At 33.7% G+C, this 22,195-nt stretch overlaps 1 protein-coding gene across 3 annotated transcripts in view; it reads left to right on the top strand.

The window, feature by feature from the left end:
- Window positions 1-22,195, top strand: part of CSMD3 (CUB and Sushi multiple domains 3) — a gene marked incomplete at both ends in the record, with an annotated part of 1,095,706 nt that overhangs the window by 369,350 nt on the left and 704,161 nt on the right. The gene's annotated exons all lie outside the window — the stretch shown is intronic.

Below are 22,195 nucleotides of genomic sequence, written 5' to 3'. Positions count from 1 at the left end.
TCTCCATGTAGCACAGCTTCCTAATAACTCAAATACTTATTGATTACTCAGTAATTATTATTGATTTATCTAGTCTTTTGAGTTCATTTAATGTTCTAAGTTTCCAAAGATTGATGACTTTCCCCATAGAATTTTTGCTTAATCTGTATTCTTTATAAAATACCGTGAAAATTAACTGAAAACTCCAAAGGATTCCTAAATACCATTAGCTATTTTTTATAGCTTGTCCCTTAATTGATCCCGTAATTGATGGAGTAGGCACATAGACACAGCAACATGCTTTCCCCCATAGGACCTCCTTTCAGTTGTGTTATAGGCTGGCTTCTTTATTATTTTAGATATAAGTTAAATCAGGTTAAGTAGAGGTTGAGGATAACACATTAACAAATATAATATGTTCTGACTCAAAAGTACTGAGAAAAATCATGATTTAAATGAAATGACTTTGAAACAGCATATGTTTTCCCTCCCCCAGGTCCCACATTGAAAATATTCACATGTATCTAAAATAAATAAAGTGGCTCCTGCACCCGCCAAGTTTATTTATACTGGAAATCTCTTCTTTTAAAACTCTACTCTTATCTCTTTTATGCTTTAAAATTTTTCCTTTATAAATTTTCAATTCTCCCCCAAAGAAAATCACTTCAATGTCATTTTACTACATTAGCCTTTGCTTTTAACTAAGATTCCTACATTCAAGTTCCATTAAGTCTCTTCTGATGAGAACTTGAATAGTGCTACTTCACATATAAATAGTATAACTTTTCATTAATTGTGGTGTTTGGAAGTTCTCTATTTATTGAAATCCCTATATTATTGTCACTTGATATTTATTATAAACCTAAAATCTATTATTTTCCATCTACTTGAATAATTGATCAAGTTTTCTTAATTTCTAAATTGGAAGGAGATTTTCAGATGACAACTGTCCAATAGAGAAAAATTTACCTTTAGATGGTGTTTATTAAAAAGTATTATTTTTATCCATAAAGATCAGTTATTCAAGTGTGAAAATTATTATGTTTTTCATTTTAAGTTATTCAGCATATACTTTTTTAATGTGCAAAGATACTACAGCTGTAGATATTTATAAAATTGTTTTTGGCATATAAGTTTAGGAAGTACAGCATTTAATCGATTCCAAATATCTAAATATATGAATATTCCTATAGTATAGATTAAGCCTTCTAAATCCTTATAGATTTTATAACATTTTGATTTTTCTCTTGCATAATTTTGTTGATATGATTCTTATGCAGGTTAACATTTTAGAGACAGTTTCAATTTAACAAAGGTATGTCAATAGTAATACAGTGTATTTTCAATTTATGTAGAAAAATATTTCATATAGGGTCTAAAAGATCATTTTGGGGTCAGCTGTGCCTCTTTTTGGTAAGAAAAACACTTAATGGACAAAACTTTCAAATCGTATTGAAAATTCACTGCCATAAACCCCAGTTACACAGAGGCCCTTGTTTGACATTTTAGACGCACATAATTTAAGTGGGAAATAACTTCAGACTAGTTACTCTGTTTTTTACAGTTGGAAATGTTTTGACATAAACATGTGTGCACTGTTACTGAAGAAAAATAAATAAGATTATCAGGGATGCAATGTAACATAGTGGGAAAGAATAGGATTTGGGGGTCAGAAGATGAGCATTGAACTGCGAAGTTACTAACTGCTGTCTAAGTTGTCTTGAGCCTTGGTTTCCCAAAGAATAAAAATAGTCACAGTGGCTAGACATGTTATTGTTGTGCAAATCAAAAGGCATTAAGATTTCTTATAGTAAAATTCAGACATGAATTAAAAGATAAAGCAATAAAGATGCTGTTAAATGAAAGAGACAATAAACCATATGGAATGAGTGAGAAACACCCTGTCTAACAATGAGGTACAAATAGTTAAAAAATTGTGACCAAACATAAAATTTAAATACAGGAATCACAATTAAAAGGAAAATGTTAGATTTTGCATTTCTCCCGGTCACAAATGAGGGTGTCCATATTTCTCCAGGAAAAAAGCACTTATCCTTAGAACCGAAATTTAAAATAGGATTTTTGTTAAAACTGTAACTGAGAAACAGTTTCCTCTGTATAACAGAATTTTAAAATCATAAATAAAATCCAAGTTAAAAAATAGAGCACAGCATCAAAGCAGTCTGTTTAATTACATTTTTTTCTAATTTTGTTTAGATACCAGTTTTTCTTATTGTACCTTCCTATTTACATTGTTTAAAAAAAGGGAGGGAATCATATTTCACTATCTAATCATGAAATCTCTCTAATTTTATAACTATCAATGTGAGTCATGTTTATGATTTCACAGTTGTAGGTGGGAATGTGATATAATAAGAGAATATCAAACCTTTTGTTTTGGACAGTTTAGGTATAGTTTACTTTCATGGGAATGTAGCACATGGCCCAATAGGCTATTTCTGATAAAAAAACAGTGGACACAGCTTTGTCAGCACCATTTAAGAAATATTCAGTGAATATATGCATATATATAATAGAAGGTATTTTTATTTTTTAAATTAATTAATTAATTAATTTGGCTGTGTTGGGTCTTCGTTGATGCGCACGGGCTTTCTCTAGTTGCAGTGAGCGGGATCTACTCTTCGTTGTGGCATGCAGTCTTCTCATTGCAGTGGCTTCTCTTGTTGTGGAGCACAGGCTCTAGGCACGTGGGCTCAGTAGTTGTGGCACACGGGCTCTAGAGCGCAGGCTCAGTTGTTGTGGCGCACAGGCTTAGTTGCTCTGCAGCATGTGGGATCTTCCCGGACCAGGCCTTGAACCTGTGTCCCCTGCATTGTCAGGAGGATTCTTAACCACTGTGCCACCAGGGAAGTCCCTATTATTTAAATTTTAATTGAATACATTCTGGGGGAAAATTCATAAGCTAAATTTGAATCCTTATATCAAAATCTCCTTTTCATACATGGACAAACTGCAGTATTTTAAGCTTATAAAGTAAGCTAGTTATTTTCATTTACTGAGTTTTAAGAGGATAGGAAGTTGAGTTCTATTGGCCTGTAGTGTTTGAAAATAATTCCTAATCTTGTACTTTATTTCCTTTTGATTTTAATAACAATATAACTTTTTTATCTTCAAGTATCCTTTAATGCTAAATAATTACTTTACCCTGAAATACTTAAACATTATTGTGGGATTAAAAAAAATAACTTCTTTTACTTCTGTCTTTATAAATCTATCTGGTCTATGAGATTCATCAACTTAACTAGTATAACGTCTACACAGCCGATAGAGATAATTAAAAGAAGATATTTAGTAATCAAAATGGTCTAAGAGTAACCATTGGTCTGTCTAAAACAACCATTAAAAACTCCCTGATAGTTTTAGTTTTTTAAGGAACCTCCATACCGTTCTCCATAGTGGCTGTATCAATTTACATTCCCACCAACTGTGCAAGAGGGTTCCCTTTTCTCCACACCCTCTCCAGCATTTATTGTTTGTAGATTTTTTGATGATGGCCATTCTGACCGGTGTGAAGTGATAAACTCTGTCATACAGAGTGAAGTAAGTCAGAAAGAGAAAAACAAATACCATATGCTAACACATATATATGGAATCTAAAAAAATATGGTTCTGATGGACCTAGGGACAGGGCAGGAGTAAAGATGCAGATGTAGAGAATAGACTTGAGGACAGGGGGAGGGGGAAGGATAAGCTGGGACGAAGTGAGAGAATAGCATGGACATATATACACTACCAAATGTAAAATAGATAGCTAGTGGGAAGCAGCCACATAGCACAGGGAGATCAGCTCGGTGCTTTGTGACCACCTAGAGAGGTGGGATAGGGAGGGTGGGAGGGAGACACAAGAGGGAGGAGATATGGGGATATATGTATATGTATAGCTGGTTCACTTTGTTATACAGCAGAAACTAACACAACATTGTAAAGCAATTATACTCCAATAAAGATGTTAAAAAAATGAATAAATAAATAGAGTAGCTACCAGGAAAAAAAAAAAAAACCTCCTTGATAGCATTTTCTTGTGTGATGTAACTGTATATTTCATAGTTGTGCCAATATAAAATTTAAGGCCTTTTATCATATTAGTTGATAATGATGTTAGAATTAAATTCTTCCATAGCTAACTAGATTTATATTTTCAGTCCAGTCCTTCAAATTTATTTTCCAGTCTTATGTATCTCCCAGCCCAAAATTCTGTTCGTAAATTGTGGGTGTGTTTAACAGTAACTGGGTAGTTATCATTTCATTTCAAATGAAATTTGAAATATGTCAAGAAATAGTCACATAAAACAACATATTAAATAATGATTGAGATTCTATTATGAAAATGTCATTATTTTCTAAGGAATTGAATCAGTCTCCATAACCGTGATACTTTAGGGACTCTGACTCATAGTCAAAAAGGAAAATATTACAGATTACTTAAAAAAAAAGGTCTATAGTGCTTACATTTGCTAAGTATTCTTTCTTAATGTGTGTAATTTATATATATAAACCCATTATTTCTATATCTTAAAAAGTGAAAGGCAAATTATGTTAACCTTATTTTAAAATCTCATGGAATTTGTGAAAATCAAGAAATATCTTAGTTAAATAAATGTGATTTAGATTACTTCTTCAGATACAGCAACTACTATTAATAGGAGATATTTGATCAAATATCCAGTTTTAATATAGATAATTTAAAACATCTAGTAGGTTTAAAATGTAGTACTTGATGAATATAAAACTGAAAAAAATATTTTTGTTTATTATTTTAATTTGGATTACACATGCCTACTGGTGATGGAATACACTTAAAATTTGACAGTTTCTTCTGGGATAAAAGTCTCTTTTGTGTTAACTTAGCTTCCTTGGAGCAAACGTTCAAACTTTTAGGGCTTAGGTCACCTCCTTCCTTTTTAAAGAAAGCTTCTAGTTATAAGTGATATTCTATGAGGCCTAATAGCAATGGGGTGAAACCTACTAGTTATATGTAAACCCTTGTTCTCATTCATGAATATTAGCTGGTTTCAGTGGAGACACCATTTCTTGGTACCTGAGAATCCTGTAGACATCACTGCTGGTGTCCACAAGGCAACTTATAGTTTGCAGTTTTAGCATGGTCAGTGGTGCACCTTTCTGACTTGACTCCATGATACTTTTTGCTGGGTCTTCCATTCACTCTTTAGCTAGAACTCTTTAAGCCACATATTCTACAATAAATTTTATTTTTCTCTTACCATGATAGCCCCATGGCAGGTTCCTGGCTCTCTGTTAACTCACTCATATGTGTCTGCCACCCAAAACCCATCCTTCAACAAAATGTAAAACTACCAACTGGGACATATATTATTCTTAATGCTCTACTGAATGTGGGTATGTATTTAAGGGGCTTACATTTTTCCGTAAGTGAATGCTGTAAGACTTCAGAATTAATTCCGTTAGCAAATGGGGCTTAACAAATCTATATAAAAGTTTGTACTATCCCTCACTAACCTAAATCCTCCATGAGGGTTTTTATATGAAGGTGCAGCTTAGACTTCTCATTACTATCAGATGGTGGGAGAACTTTTCTCTTGTCGTGTCCTGAGTTTTCATTAATCATGGCTTTTTGTAAATCTCTATTAACTTAGTCTTCCAGGCTTGCCTTCTGATCTGAAAAAGGAACTGTTTGAAATTTATATTCCATAACCTCTCTCAATGTAGCATGACTCTCAAGATTAATATCTGGGTTGGACTTTAAAAAATGTAATTTTCAGTCAAGGTTGTATAAGAACTCTCCCAAATTAGAGGAATCCAAGATAATCAAAGAATAAGGGAAGTCCACAGAATCAAGATTAATAGTAACAAGAAAAATGTTTAAGATGTTCAAAACATCCTGCCTTTTATTAAGTGAGAAACTGATATCCTCAAGGAAATATACATATTATGTTTCCTACGTAAGCCTGAAATATATTCTGTATTGATTTAATAATGTTCAACATTATTGAACATTTACAGCTGCAATTATTTTTTTAAATACATTGTCTACAATATTTACTGTCTTCATTATCCCAACTAACTTTGGGTTAGCACTTTCCTTTCAGTTAATGTGATTTCTATCCAATGCTTTAAATTACTATAATGTAATGAATTAATGAATAATACTTTTTTAGTCTCTAATTGCATGAATTTCTTGTATTTCCAAGTATACAAAAAATTAACAAAGTATTACAAAAAATTGCCATTGTTTTAATAGTTTTTTCTTCTTTTGACATTCTTTTATGGTAGTACCTCATGGTGATTCAATACTATTCCATTTAGCATTCATTTGTATATGAATATATATGATAGGGTTTTACTCACAATAAGGAGTCTTAAATGTTCACATTTACTGTCTCTAGTGAGGGCAGTTTTGTTACATCACCTAAAGAATAGCACATAACTGGGCTTCCCTGGTGGCGCAGTGGTTGAGAGTCTGCCTGCCGATGCAGGGGACACGGGTTCGTGCCCCGGTCTGGGAAGATCCCACGTGCCGCGGAGTGGCTGTGCCCGTGAGCCATGGCCGCTGAGCCTGCACATCCGGAGCCTCTGCGTCCGGAGCCTGTGCTCCGCAACGGGAGAGGCCACAACAGTGAGAGGCCCGCGTACCACAAAAAAAAAAAAAAAAAAAAAAAAAAAAAACTCAAAAAACATTATACTATTGATCTAACAAGGAAACAACCATTTTGCATTGTTATATGCTCTCTTCCCACAAAAAAAATACAAGTACTGTTTAGAGTTTCTATAACTAACATGAGCCTCCAGACTTTGCAGTCATGTACTTCTGTCAAACCTCCAAGCAAATACTTATTTTTCTAGCTTATCAGTATAACAGAAAGCCAGTAAACTCTTTTCTGAATCAGATGTTTAAATAGGAAATGACAATAAAAACTATGATTAGAAAAGTAGGGAGAGGTAGAAATTCCCAGGAATATATTTTCCTTCACACAAGTATTGTTCTGGAAAGAGCACTAGACTGGAAGTTGGTAAATCTGGGTACAGACCCATCTCTGTGAACTTGAATGTATTCCTTAACATCTCAGGATCCTGAAGACATTAGGTAATGGAACAATAAACGTCTTTCTAGTTCTAAAATTTTTGGCTTAATTTACTGTTCCCAATGCCATAAAAGTTGCTACAATTATAGCTTAGCTCCACAGTGTTATGTATACACACACACACACATATATACACACATATATATATAATTTTACATTTTCTTGTAGCCACATAAAAAAGTAAAACAGGTGAAGTTAATTTTAATTATTTTTAACTAATATGTCCAAAATGTTAACATTTCAACATTTAATCAACATAAAAATGATAATTGAAAAACAGAATGCAAAATATGTCATTAAGTCTCTGAAATCTAAATGCATATTTTACACTCACAGCACAACTCATACTGATTGTTAAGTTTTCATTGGGAAGAGTTGATTTTTTTATAGACCAGAAGAAACATTTACTTATACTTAAAATAATAAATACTTTGTTAGCCATTATGATTTACTTAGGCTTCAATATAATTCTTATTGTCTGAATTAAATATTCAGATAAACACATTTTAATGTTACATTAGTGTATGTTTCCAATACTTTGCCTACAATACTGTATCTTACACAATGCAGCAGTTAATATGTAGTCTACCTATACAATAAAGTTGCATTTAATGGATAAAATATTTTGTGATGCGTATTTCTAAATGTAAATTAAAACTAATTACAATGAAATACAAGTGAAAATTCAGTTCTTCAGTCTCACTAGCTACATTTCAAATGCTCAAAAGCCACAGGTGGCTAGTGGCTGCCATATTGGACTGTACAGCCTCCACAGTCTTCTTTTGGCAGCTGTTAGTGTTCAGCAGTTATAAAAAATGTAGGAAATCTGTTCAAAAATCACAGTAAATACAATGAGAGAACATGATATAGTGTCATTTTTATCATTTTCCCTCAACTTTTTGTTGTTATTATCCACCAAGATCTGCCTTATCTCGGAACTTTAGAGTCCATAATTAATTTTTACAATTATGATTTCTCTCCCCACCATATGAAATTTTAAGTAAATCTATAAAATAAAAGCATTTAACAAAATTCCATCTTTCCCTATTTAGTACTTTTAGAAGCATTAATTTATTTGAAAACCAGTTTCTTTTTCCCTTTTTTCTATCTTTTCTTTCTTTTTTTTTTTTTTTTTTTGGTGCCCTTTAACGTATGTTCACTCTGTTGGACGTGTAGCACAGATTTGTCTTTTCCTACCACAAAGATATTGAGAAGATTAACCTCATATTTAAGAAACAGAATGAATAGTTCTGATTCAGTATGTTCTGATTCTCTACCATGGGCCTGATTTCATACATTCTGTTTGTTTCATTTTCCTTGTAAATATATTCATTGTTTCAGAAAGTGTGGTAACTGTATACAAAAAGCAAAGTGTCACAAATGCATGTTAAGTTTTAAGAAGAGCCTCAAATTTCTTCTAGTTTTCATGGACAAAAGCTAATATATATGGACAGAAGCTAATAAATAATTTCAGTTTTATAGAAGAAAGACACCCTCAACATACATCTCCTCCAGGATGAAAACCTAGTTAGGTCCCGTTGTCGCATTAAACCAGTGAAATAAATAGGTCGCTAGAGCTGCTGTAACAAGTTACCACAGACTAATTGGCTTAAACAACAGAAATGTATTTTCCACCATTCTAGAGGCTGTAAACCCAAGATTGAGGTGTCAGTAGGTTTGATTTCTTCTGAGGCCATTCTCTTGGCTTGCAGATGGTCACCTCTTGCTATGTCCTCACATGGCCTTTCGTCTGTGCACACCCATGCCTTGTGTCTGTTTCTGTATATCCAGATTTCCTCTTCTTATAAGAATATCAGTCATATTGGATTAAGGTCCACCCTAAAGAACTCATTTTAACTTAACCACCTCTTTAAATAACTTATCTCTAAATACAGTAACATTTTGAGGCACTAGGGTTTAGGACTTCAACACATGAATTTTAAAGGAATATAATTTCGCCCATAAAACTAGAAACACAGTTTCAATTCTATAATTAGAAAACCAAGCCCCAGATATCACTCAAAACAGTAAGTGTGATTGAATGCCAAATTTTTTCCCCCTGTTTCCCATCCCAGGCTTGCTAGCTAGGTACCTGTGTAAAGAAAGGGAAATGTTGAGATTGGCTATTCTGGTCTCTCCACCTTGCATTTTCCTTCTTCCAGACTCCTTCCTTGCTGCTGTTATAGGTTTTTCTGAGATCAAGCAGAGGTAGACTGGAGAAGAGGTAAAGGGACTGGCCTGGACCTAAGTCCTAAGCAGGCTACAGCCTCTCTCATCCTAATATTCAGGCTGACTCTGTCATGGGCAGTCTTGGGGCCTTTTCAGTGATTTCAGGGGGTCTCTCTCTTCTGAAATTCCTTATCCCTGAGGGATTCATCAGTATTCTAAAGGGATACCTCCCCAACTTGGTCCCCAGCCATTGGATACCCTCAGTCTTCTTGTGTTAAGGTATTTTTTACCCCTCATGTGGCCTAATTGGACAGGTCCCCAGATGATGCCATTTTGAATCTCTGTAATCCTTGGTGAAACAGGAGACAAATTCTTGCTCTGAGAAACACAAAAAGATCAGGCTTATCTGAACACAGAAGCTTTCTCTTCTCTTTTACCCTCTAAGATTTCCTCAACAGATGTCAGTTTTAGCTTATTACTGTGTGAATTTGACTTTAGCTTTCTCAGACATGAACAGACACGTCTTTTTTGTGTGCCAACTGCATGAAGCAAATTTCGTAACTGAGTGATCCCATTGAAGCCCAACTCACTAGACCAGCACTAGAAGGTACAGAAAGGCTCTATTCTAAATGGGCTCTCTTAAAGGAAACAATTTCACCAATTTCTTTCTCTCCTGTCTCCCTTTTACATCCTTGCTGGGTCTGAAGAGTACATGAGTCACAAAACAGATAATCCTGCAGTTCCTTTGAAAATGATTCATATAAGAAGCTAAATCTATCATACATTCACTTAAATATCTTAATATCTACTAAGTCAATGCATTCCTTGAAGCTGAATCAGGAAGAGCCCCATTCTAACCTCCTAGTACACACTCCACACACACATACACATACATATATATGGAAATGTTTACACACTTGCTGAAATCAACCTATGACCTTGTCAGACTATTTAATAGCCAATGGAAACTATATTTATCTTTTTCAATACTTTGTATTATTGATCTAAAGCAAATAGACTGCCAGATATTTCTCCAGCAAAGATGGGTTTATTTGAGATCAGCAGAGAATTGCAATTAGGGTTAGGGGTCTGCAGTCTTGGAGAACCATATGCAAGTCCCTACATGGCAAGGTAAGACCTCTTTTATAGGAGGGAAAAGAAGTTGGAGGAGATACAGTAAACAAAGTATCCATCCATGGCTTTTCATTGGCTGAATCCTTGCCAGGAAAGAAGAGGAATCTTTCTTCTTCCTGCTGGGCTCTGCTATCTTTGCAGGGCATGAGAGTGCCCTCTTCTTATCTCCCAACTGTTTCATTTTTAAAATTTTTTTAACTTTTTAAATTTTTGGCCGCACCGCCGGCTTGTGAGATTTTAGTTCCCCAATCAGGGATCGAACCCGGGCCCTCAGCAGTGAAGACACGGAGTCCTAACCACTGGACCACTGGGAAATTCCCCCAACCCCTTTAAATGAAGTTTCTGTTTATTAATTTTTTTTACAGTATACAATTTTTACATATAATTTGCATCTTCTTTTAGTTGTAAAAATTATCTCTCCCAATAATCTATTTCTCACACTGCAATTGAACTCCTATGATTTATGTAGCTCATAAAATAAACATGAAAAGCCAACAAGGAATAGATAATGCAAAATCAGCCAGTAGTTGGGAACTTCTGGAGTCTAGGATGAATCTGAGGTAAATAGAAAGCTACGCACATAAAATTTAGTTGTTTGTTTGGCACTGGTATTAAGCTGAAGATCTAAAGTTATGTATTGGAATCCCAGTTATGTCACTGTGTAATGGTATATTATACAGCATATAATGTTTGTTAACTGTAGAAAATTTGCTGAATATGTTTGAGTCTTAATTTGCTCATAAAGAAGCTGAAGGAGATGGATTGTATAATCATCATTCTCTTTTTTGGCTAAGTTTTAAAAAATCTTGAATGATTTCATTTCTCTTTTAAATGGTAACTCTTAGTGAATTATTTGCAGATGACAAAACATTTGAGGGCATGTTTATATTTTAGATTTTTTTTTTACAAAATTTGTGTATATGGTTATGAGAATAAATGTTAAGAGGGGCTGTTTTGCAGCTCTGACTCTAAAAAACAATTAATCAAATGAACTTGATTTCTATATGGTCTTAATTTAAGTTACATAGTCCATGTTTTATGAATATGTCAGTATATAGCATATATCTGTCCTGACATGATTATATTCATTTATACGTTTATTTTTAATAAGTCCCAGGGCATCTAAACCATGGTTATGTAGCCATAGTTATTTGTTGACTGTGTGACATGGCAGTTGAAGACCAGACTGAGGAAACTGATGACTTGTCTTTTTTTTTTCCTGGTTCACAGTGACTCAGTAGTACTTGCTGAGGGGTTTATTTTGCCATCTCTTTCTCTCAGTCTCTGTTGATTGATAGATAGATAGTCACTGGATGCAAGTTAAATTACTCATCCATGGAAGTTTAAGCAGGGCACCAAATTTATCTAACATTATCAAAATGTTTGACATTTTTTTAAATTAAATTACTTAAATCTTTAAGAAATTATTCACTAAATGTTGCCAACCATGAATAAATACTTTAATAAGCAAATTAAAAATGTGGCCTCTGATTTGTTTACTTCCTTTCCCTAAAATTCTGCATATGAATTTCCAAAATAATTAAAGTTCCTTCTTGGTACACAGATTTTAATTTTTAACTTTCTCCATTGAGTTATAGTATTGATTCCACAGCTATTAAATTACCTTGCAAAAAAGACACTAACTAAATCTAGTGCTAAATATTCCGAAATTGAATGATCTTTCCACAACTACTGACTAGAGGTAAAGGAAATGAGGTCAAGGTCCTTTTTTATGACAGTGTTATTTTGAAAATAAAAGACCCAATATTGGGCTTCCCTGGTGGCGCAGTGGTTGGGAGTCCACCTGCTGATGCAGGGAACGCAGGTTCGTGCCCCAGTCTGGGAGGGTCCCACATGCCGTGGAGCAGCTGGGCCCTTGAGCCATGGCCGCTGGGCCTGCACGTCCGGAGCCTGTGCTCCGCAATGGGGAGAGGCCACAACAGTGAGAGGCCCGCGTACCGCAAAAAAAAAAAAAGACCCAATATTTTAAGTCTTCCTGTATATTAACATTGTTCAGTAGCTCTTCTATTTTCTCTCATGTTTTCTCTTTGGATGTTGAATGCTTTTTAGTATACCTTTGTATATAGATGACCCTGTGATACTCTTATTTTCCTGTGAGAATTCTTTCTATATAATTTATGCTACATTTCTTTGCTTCTTTTGCTACAGGACTTACTTAATAGCTCTGCATAATGCATTCCCGTTTAATTAAATGATAAGTAGGGCTGTAGGCCAAAATCAATCTGAATCTGAATGGGACCAATTTGTTTCATACCCTACAAGAGAATTTCATTCTTTAGTGTTTTGTTGGTACTTAGAGACTAACACATTTTAAAGTTGTACAAGTTCTATTATTTTAATTTAATAAAAAACTTTACAAAAATGCCTGTACCTGAGGGCCTCTTTAATCAAGATGATGTCAACAAAACCAAAAAGAAAAAAAAAAGTGATATCCCTTCCAAAATAAATTATATTGTTACAGTGTATTTCTGTCATTAGTCTTTACTGCTTTTGCAGGGGAATAGAGTGGGGATAGCTTAAATGTATCAGTAGGAAAATAAATGTTTCATATCTTTGGAGGCCAGTGTCTTCAAAGAAGTGATAGAGATATGTTGTCAAGTCTGTACACACACACACACACACACACACACACACACACACAAGGATTTGATTGATACATTGTTGAAATATGCAGTTTCTTATATGATGTAATTTGAAGATGATAGGAACACTGGTTTCTATAGCATAGTGGTAAATAGTATTTCTGGAATCAGAATGTCTGGAGTTAAATCTTGGTTTTTCCATTTGTTCCAAAAATATGATTTTTCTTCATTTTCTCTTCTAAAAATATCTCACTAAATAATTCAGATTCCTGAATTTGTTCTTTCCTCCCCTTACCTCAAAACCTCTGTTCTATATTCTGTTTTTTTCAGAGCCTATTTTGGTTTTTATTAAACCATAAACTATTAACGATATTATAATTATTATAGTAGTTTTTTTCCATTTCTGTATAACATTAACATTATCTGTGTTTTAGGTTAGGTAACTGATGAAAACACAATAAAAATACTGCAGAAAAAAATACTAACAAGGAAAGTGTTTGCTAGAATACCATATGCTACTCTGATTTTATAAGGTGTGAAACATTAAAAAAATTGGTAACTTCAGCACAAGTTAATTTCTATATTATGTTATTAAATATGAGTACATTCTAAATTCCCACTATCTCTCACACTTACCATGATTTATAACCTCATGTAATTATTTAGACATTTTTTACAAACTGGAAGTCTATATAAAGATTGAAGTCAATTGTGGTAGATGTCAGAGGAATAATGACATGTTCCCTAGTAAGACAAGTTGACAGGAAAATCCATATCTCTTTATAATAAATGTCAGGAAACATGAGAAGGATGTGTAGCATGTGATAAAAGGTATAACCTAGTCAAATTAAATCTTTTTTTCAGACCTTTAGCACAACCTGATTAATGAGCTAATTGAGTCTTCCTTTAACTCTGTAAGTTCTGACCTCCAGCTTTCTCATCAACACAGCCAAGTTAAATTCAATACGATAGTTGAGTAATATAGACATTTAGATCCAAGTGATTATTTCAATTTTCTTTTCATTAAAGCTGATTGCCTCATTAAAAAAGGTTCATAGCTCTGATTACACATTTGTTTCTCCATGAGTGAGCATTTTTTTAACAGAGACAGTTAAGAAAACTATAGTTTAACACAAGTGAAAAAAATAATACATGTATCAGAAAAAAATATGAAAGAATTTAAATATAATTTGTGAGTCGTGAAATTTTTATGATAAATGGTTCTAACAGCAAACTCTAGAAAAAGGAGGTCTAGGTTCAAATCCTGTTTTTACCCTTTAGCTGCTATAGGACCCTCATAAACTTAGTCTCTTCAACTGTAAAATAGAGATGTTAATACAGTGTATCTCAAAAGAGTTGTCCTTTTGAATGAAATTGTATACAAGGAAATTAACACATTTCCTCACATACTAAGAATTTTAAAAGTCAGCTCGTAGTAGTAATATTATAAATTTCTTCCCAGTAGCATATACTTAAATGGGCCACTTGAGATATTTTGTCTCATGTTATTTGTAGGTTCCTCTCTCAGTAAGTTCCTTAAGAGACACATTAAATTTACTCCCACAGAGTCTCAACTGTGACCTGCCCATGGCAGTCACTTATCCATCCATTCATTCATTTATTCAACAAACATTTATTGAGGATATTCTATGTACTTTGCTAGGGGACAGGATGATGAAAGAGAGGTGCAAAATCCTTGCCTTCATGACTGTTATAATATAGTTGAGGAAACAGTTAAATAAAATTATATATATGTTAAACAGACCAAAAAAAACAAAAGAATAAGGAAAGAAAGGAATTGTAAATGCAAACGTCTGTTATAAATGAAAAAAAATGGAGGGGGCTGGAATAGAGAATAAGATAGGGAATGTAGGACCTAGGTCAAGTAGATACCCAGGGAACATAGCTCCCTGATGATGTAATGAAAAAGCAAGAAGCTTAGTATGAGAAGAGTGGAGTGGGGCAGTCCCAGAGCAGTGGGACTGAGGAGAACAGGCCAGTCAGAATAAACAAAGGCCCTGTGGAAGAAAAATCTTAACATGTTTGAAGGATCTAAAAAAATACCCATGTGCTGAAACATAGCAGAATTAAGAATTAAATGTATATATGTCCATACCACTCTCTCACTTTGTCACAGCTTACATATATACACTACCAAACGTAAAATAGATAGCTAGTGGGAAGCAGCTGCATAGCACAGGGAGATCAGCTCGGTGCTTTGTGACCACCTAGAAGGGTGGGATAGGGAGGGTGGGAGGGAGGGAGATGCAAGAGGGAAGAGATATGGGAACATATGTATATCTATAACTGATACACTTTGTTATAAAGCAGAAACTAACACACCATTGTAAAGCAATTATACTCCAATAAAATGTTAAACAAACAAACAAAAAACAAAACAAAAAACAGTTACCATGAACTTCTGCACCACTCATCTGGGTGGACCAACTGAGATAGCAGTTATGAAAGGGTTTTCCAATGTGGAAAATTCTCTTCCCACTGCAGAAATGATTACAATAAAATGTTACTCACTGGTGAAAAAAAAAAAAAAAGAATTAAGTGACCTGAGGTAATGCTGTAGAATCATGTCCTCAGGCAATGACAAAATATATAGAAGAATTTTAAGCAAGAGAGAGTTGGCAATATGATTTAACTTTGAGGTTTTTTCCACATATGTGTGGAAAATATACTATATAGGGGCAAAAATGAAAGTGGGAAAACGGGTTGGTGAGAGAAAACTTCCCGAATTAGGATAAGGAGGTAAAAATGAAGGCAGATTTGATATAAATTTGAGTTGACATGGACAGGACTTACTGATTAATTGGATGTTGATACGAGGGAAAAGAAGAAATTATGAATGATTTCTAAAATGTCCTTAGTAAGACATAAAAGACTCTAAGGAGAAAGTTTTTTATAGTGAATAGAAAGAAAAAGCACTCTTTGAGGCCTTTTATATTTTAGTTCATCAAATATATTTTGTGTATATTTGTGTCATCACAGAAAAGATCGTATTGGTATGTTAAGAAGGAAGATGAGTATCTATACATGGAGTTCATAAGGAGTTCTTAGTTTTATTTGGGATTCATACCATAAAGAGAGCATTTAAAACCATGGGATTTGTTGAGTTTCCCCAAAGACACAAAAGTGCAAAATCAGAGAAATGACAACCCAGGACTGAGCCCTGAGAAACTCACTATTTAAATTTTATGATTTAAATTTTATGTAGAGGAGCAGGAACCAACAAGATATTGAAAAGAATCTACCAAGTGTCTGTAAAGTAGATGGAAAACTAGAAGACAGTGGTTTTATAGAAGTCCAGACAACAGAATGTTCCATGAAAAATGGAGTGGTCAAACATGACCTGCTCTAAAAGCTTTTCTGCTCTTCTTTACATTAAATTCTTAGAAGAATATTTGGATATTCATTATATTCTATTCTTCTCATCTCATTCTCTCCTGGACCACTTCCAATCACTGTCTATCCCTATAATGAACAGAGGTCACTATTTCTCAATTTTTGTATTATTTAACTTATTAAGAGAATTTGACCCAATTAATTTTCCCCTCCTTATTGAAACACATTCTGCCTCTAGAATGCTACTCTTTTCCTACTCCGCCAACTCACTGCTGAAACCTCAGTCTCACTTACTGGTTTCCCCTCAGACTTCTGATCCGCATTCAGGCTTTTGCCTGAAGTTCTTTGGTTATCTCGTTCAATCCTGTGGCTCTAAATACTCTATGCTGTTGACTACCAGAGTTATATCTCCAGCTCAGATCTTTTTCCCTGAATTCCAGCTTCGCATGTGCAAATGCCATACAACATCTCCACTTGGATTTCTAATATGCTTCTCAAACTTAACATCTCCATAACTGAATGGATATTTTCTTGAAAAGTTTGCTTCTTCCAGTCTTTCTGTCATTAAGCAAATGACAATTCTTCTTTTCCCGTCATCAGAATAAATCTTTGAAATCATCATTGACTCATTTTTTCTCACATTTCATGTCAGCTAGTCATGATCAGGTCTAACTTCAAAATATCCATAATGTTTGTAACTATTTCCTTCCACCTCCACTGCAACCACCCAATTTCTAGCCACCATCTCCTCGTGCCTCAGTCATTGCAACTTCTACCTAAAAGGTCTCCCTGCTTCCATCCTTGGCCTTCTATAGTCTATTTGAAATAAAGCAGCCAAAATAGTATATTGAAAATTTGCTCAGCTAAGGCCCTGTAATGATTCAATCTCAACTGTTGTAAAATTGTGTCTAATTTTCTAATTTACTTATATGACTTAGCCTTTTTACCTTGCTGACCTTCCCCACTCTTCCTTCCCCACTCTTCCTTTTGTCACAGCAGCATTCTTGCTGGTTCTCCAAGTGTCCTAAGTGCACCTATCTTAGTGCCTTTGCATTTGCTGTTCTCTCTGTCTGGAAAGTTCTTCCCTTAGTAACTTGTGTGGCTCAATCCTTGATATATTTCACATTTTCACTTAACTCTCATTTTCTCTGTAGGGTGTTCTGTACCACCCTATTTTAAATTACATCTCTTTTCCTGGCATTCAGATCCCTGCCTCCCACCTTGTATTATTTTTCTTTATAGTGCTATTCATCATCTGAATATAAGCTTCCTAAAGATAGGGATATTTGCCTATTATCTGCACTGCTATATGCTGAATCACTAGACAAGTTCTTGACATATAGTAGGTGCACAGTAAATAGAATAGAATTGGTAACATAGAGGTAATTTCTCTGGTAAAATTTGAGTAGAACCCTAAATGAACTTGTTTGAGGTATAAATATGAAGTGAAGATATAAAAACAGATTTTGTTGACAGTGCTTTCAAGAAATCCAGCTAAGAAGGAACAGAGAAATGTGAAGGTGATTAGAAGTGTCAGGATAAGGTTTTACTTTATTTTCTGTTTTTTTAACATTGGAGATTGAGAGTATTTTTCTATAATTATGTAAATGACCATATAGAATAAGAAATTAATAATGCAAGGGAGCAAAGAATGTAACCAAAGACCAAAGTTCTAGATGTGTCATTGGATGTGATCCAGAGAACAAATGGGTAGATTTTTTGTTTGCTTGTTTGTTTGTCTTTGTTTGATAAGAAGAAGGATATTTCTTCCAGGATAGAAGGAAGAGGGGGATAAATATTTACTGAATAAATGTCATTAAAAATGCTTCTTTATTTAAATTATTCTCAAGGAATGATAGCTAACTCAAGGTTATTTTTCAATTTGGAAAGAGTCACACATTTCAACATTCTAAAAAATTTTAAATTATTAATGATTTTAATTTATAAAATCATTTATAAGAATGGAAGAAAAGATAAATGCACATAGTCTGATGTTCACCAATGTGGGCATCTCCCAAAATAAAAGCAGTAGGTGAGACAATTAGGAAAGAAATCCTAAATAAAGTGGAACAGAGACAAAATTTGCATCTGAGTCTCTTTATTCCAAATCCCATGTTCTTTCTAATACAATTCACTATGTATTTCACTTAAACATTTTTGTGTGTGAATATTATAATGTTTAGTTAAGTACTTCTGTACAAATTTTCAAGAAATGACATTATACAAGAAGTTTTAAAAAGAAGGAGTACAAGATTTGGGAAATATATTTTATCTCCTGTATTATTAGTTCTACCGTTTTCTGACAACCAAAATGGTAGAAGCGATTCCATATAGGCATCAAACAATTAAACTTGTAAAGCATCTTCAATTAATTAGTATTTTAGCCTCTGATAATGTCAACTAATATAAAATCAAAGAAAAGTGCAGATATGATATCCCTTTGACCATTAAATTGCCATTTTTATATTTTGGAATTCTGATATTATTCTGCAGACTGTAAATTCCCTAGCCAATAACTACCTGCCACAGGATTATTAGCTATTATTCAGATATTCATACAACAAAATTCATACTATATCTTATAGAGAAAGTTGCATGATGAAAACAGGTATTCATCAGTAATCATAAATCATTAATGCACATTACAACTTTGATTGAGTGAAATGACTAATTACTTTAAAATGTGGGTGAAACAGATGTTCCAGGATAAATAATTTAGAAATAGAGTTTTTAGTTAATAAAAATGTTTTAAATGTGTAACGTTTATTGAAGAGCTAGAATCTATCTTAGAATAGAATAAAATAATTTTGTGCCTTTCCATCACTACCTTTAAATAAGTCCTATCAACTTTTTCTTTTCATCATTACCACTGGACATTGCTTCTCTGCTGGGCACTATGTCAAACATTTTATTCCATATATTTCATTACATCCTTGCAACATATGCTGTACTGGTTTTCCTTTCTCCATTTTACAAATTAGGAATTATAAGATTCATAATTACTAATCAATTTCATGAAGTTTTCTTAGCTGTTGGGGTAGGGATTCATAGCCAGATCTGTCTGACATCGCAGCATATGCTCTAACCTGGTACAGTGCCACTATAAAAGAGGAACAAAGTGCTGTATGGCTTCCATCAGAAACCACCACTGTTATATATTACACTATCATCACTGTCTTGATTGGCTTCTTTCAGTATCCAGAAATATGGTTCCATTGACGCTTAAAATTTAACAGAATACATTAATCTTTTTGAGTCAAGAGTTCATCTCTAGCCGAAAGTTCATCTAATTTTTTTAAGGCTGCTAAGATATAGAGTATGTGTACACAGTTACACAGATTCCTTCATGACTGTCCATCCTCTGTGTGATATTTTTCACCCATCTACTTGAAACAAACCCATCTAGCTTTTCTTCTCAAAACCCTGTTTAAAATATCTAAGTGACAGTCATATCAAAAAACTACTTAGTTAATCATTCTCAGTGTGTCTCCCATTAAGTGGTTTGCTATACATGTATGTTTCCTAGTAAATTTGAGGTAAAGTTTGGTATTTACTTGTCTGTGCATACATATATCTCTCCCAGAACCACTGGATCAGGGCTCACCTTCAAAATCTTCTTTCTCCTCATGGACTTCAAATTAGATCCTGAACCTCATAAGGTGGAAGTGCAACCTAAACTGTCCTGTCTCACAAGGAGACAAAATGTTATTTTTAATTATATCTTTCTGAGATTAGTAAGAACAGCTGCAAATATACCGTTCAAATCAGATATAAAAAATTATGGAACAATTAAAATTACATTTTACAGCGCAAATTATCTGAATAGAATTTCAGTATTAGAAATTATAAGGATGTGAAAATGACAAACAAGGCTTCTCCTTTTTATTTGACTATTTCTGCTTCCATTCCCATGATTTCATAAAATGTTATATGAATTAGAGTAAGTGATGGTTATATGGGCTACTTTGGTTATTTATTTAAGGTACCTTAATTACTTAGAATTTAAATACTTAAACTCCTCAGTTACTTAAAATTTCTTAATGCAAATTATAATTAAATATTCATCACACCTCCAAATGAGACTTAGAATTAGAAATCAGAGATAAAAGCTAAAAGATGTGACAAGTTAAAATCCTTCAAACAAATTTCTCTTACTAGAACTATGGTTTCTGGGTGGCCAAAGAGTAACAAATGACTGCTTCAAACTGCTTAATATCTTTCATGCTACCCTTTATAGATTTCTCCTTTACCAACTCCTCTCATATTATTTGCACCAAAACTGAACTAGCTGTCAATTTCTTCATTTTTTCATACTTCTTCATCCTTGCATACACTTTTCTCTCAACCTCAGCTGCGCCATCCCATCAGTTGCCTACATCTCTTAAATGCAGTTATCTCCATATTTTTTCTTATATAGAGATTCAGATATGATCTGTCCCCTTTCCCACCGTCCCTTGATTCTAGCTAATTTGTAGAAATTTTATATCTCCTTTAATGTAAAATACATGTCTTATTAACCTTCAGACAGAGAATAGTGCCCTGGAAATTATAAATATAGATATCTTTTATACAATAAGTGCATGTAAAAATTTTTTATTTATTAATTTTTTGTAGAATATTTTAAGCCAGTTATATTTTATATATTTCCAGACTTTTACAAATGTATTTTTTCCAAATATAAAAATAAAAGACATTGTTACCACTGGTGTTATCTAATTCTCTTATTTTTGATTGGCAAGGCTACTATTATTCCCCATTTGGGAATGCTGTGAGTTGCTTTTATTAAGTTTTCTAATTTCTAAATAAATATGGGTTATATGCATAGATGTATGGGTTCTACACTTATCAGTAGTATAATGTGAAGAAGGGATGGACATGAAGATGTAGGGCATCAGTGTAGTATTATAGAACAAAGAGCCTTTATTGGAATTACAGTCAAGCCCATGAAATTCTTAGCCCTTGAAATCTCAATTTTATCATTTATAAAACAAAAATAATAATTTCTAACATATAATATTATTGTGATAATTATAGCCCATGGTATTTTTTAAAGCATCTATCACAGTACCTGGCCATTTTAGACATAATGGGGACTTACATGCTAATTTAACTAATTTCGTATGTGATTATTTTTCAGGAAGAAGATTGACAAAATAGTATTGTATTTTTTTCTTTATTGTATTTATTTATTTTCTTCATTGGAGTAATAATAATGAAGTATATGCTTGTGGTCTTTTCCAGTTTTCGGTTGCCTTTTGCATCCAGCTATCCTTTACAACTCTGTTTCTGCTAGTAGCTGGAAGTATACATACTCATTGAGTTGGACATATCAGATGAAAATATAGGACATTACTTCACATATGTGGACTGTGCTTTTAAATTGATAGTTTTAACCAGCACAATCACACATTTATACTTGATATTTACAATAAATTAGGTAAATATTATCTAATTTAAAGTTCATTTAAATTTTAATTATCCCATGATCATTGGTTTGCCTGTTGAGTCAACCCATTGTCCCCAGTCATCAAAAATATTATCTCTATCCTTTATATCTGCACTAGCCTTCTCTTTGGTCTGTCCTCTGACTCTATTTTGCTTCTCTGTAATCTATTATCTATACAAAACTAGGGTGATTTTTAAAAACATACAAACCAGGTCAAACTCAAAACCTCACCATGGCTTCCTAGCACATTTATTTAAAAACTTCATTGATACAGCTGACTGTTCGGCTCTACATGTCCACCCCTTGCCTGTCTCACCAAACTCATCCCTACGCGTCTCCTCCCTGCCTGTGACTCAGCAACACTGGCTTCCTGGAATTCTTATCCCCCAGCCTTCATGTGGTTGACTCCTTCCTGTCCTTTAGGTCAT

This window comes from Mesoplodon bidens (genome assembly GCF_964165515.1).
Source record: "Mesoplodon bidens genome assembly, chromosome: 16".
Classification (NCBI taxonomy): Eukaryota; Metazoa; Chordata; class Mammalia; order Artiodactyla; family Ziphiidae; genus Mesoplodon; species Mesoplodon bidens.
Note: the sequence above shows the minus strand (reverse complement) of the source record. Positions and strands in the feature narration are given on the sequence as shown.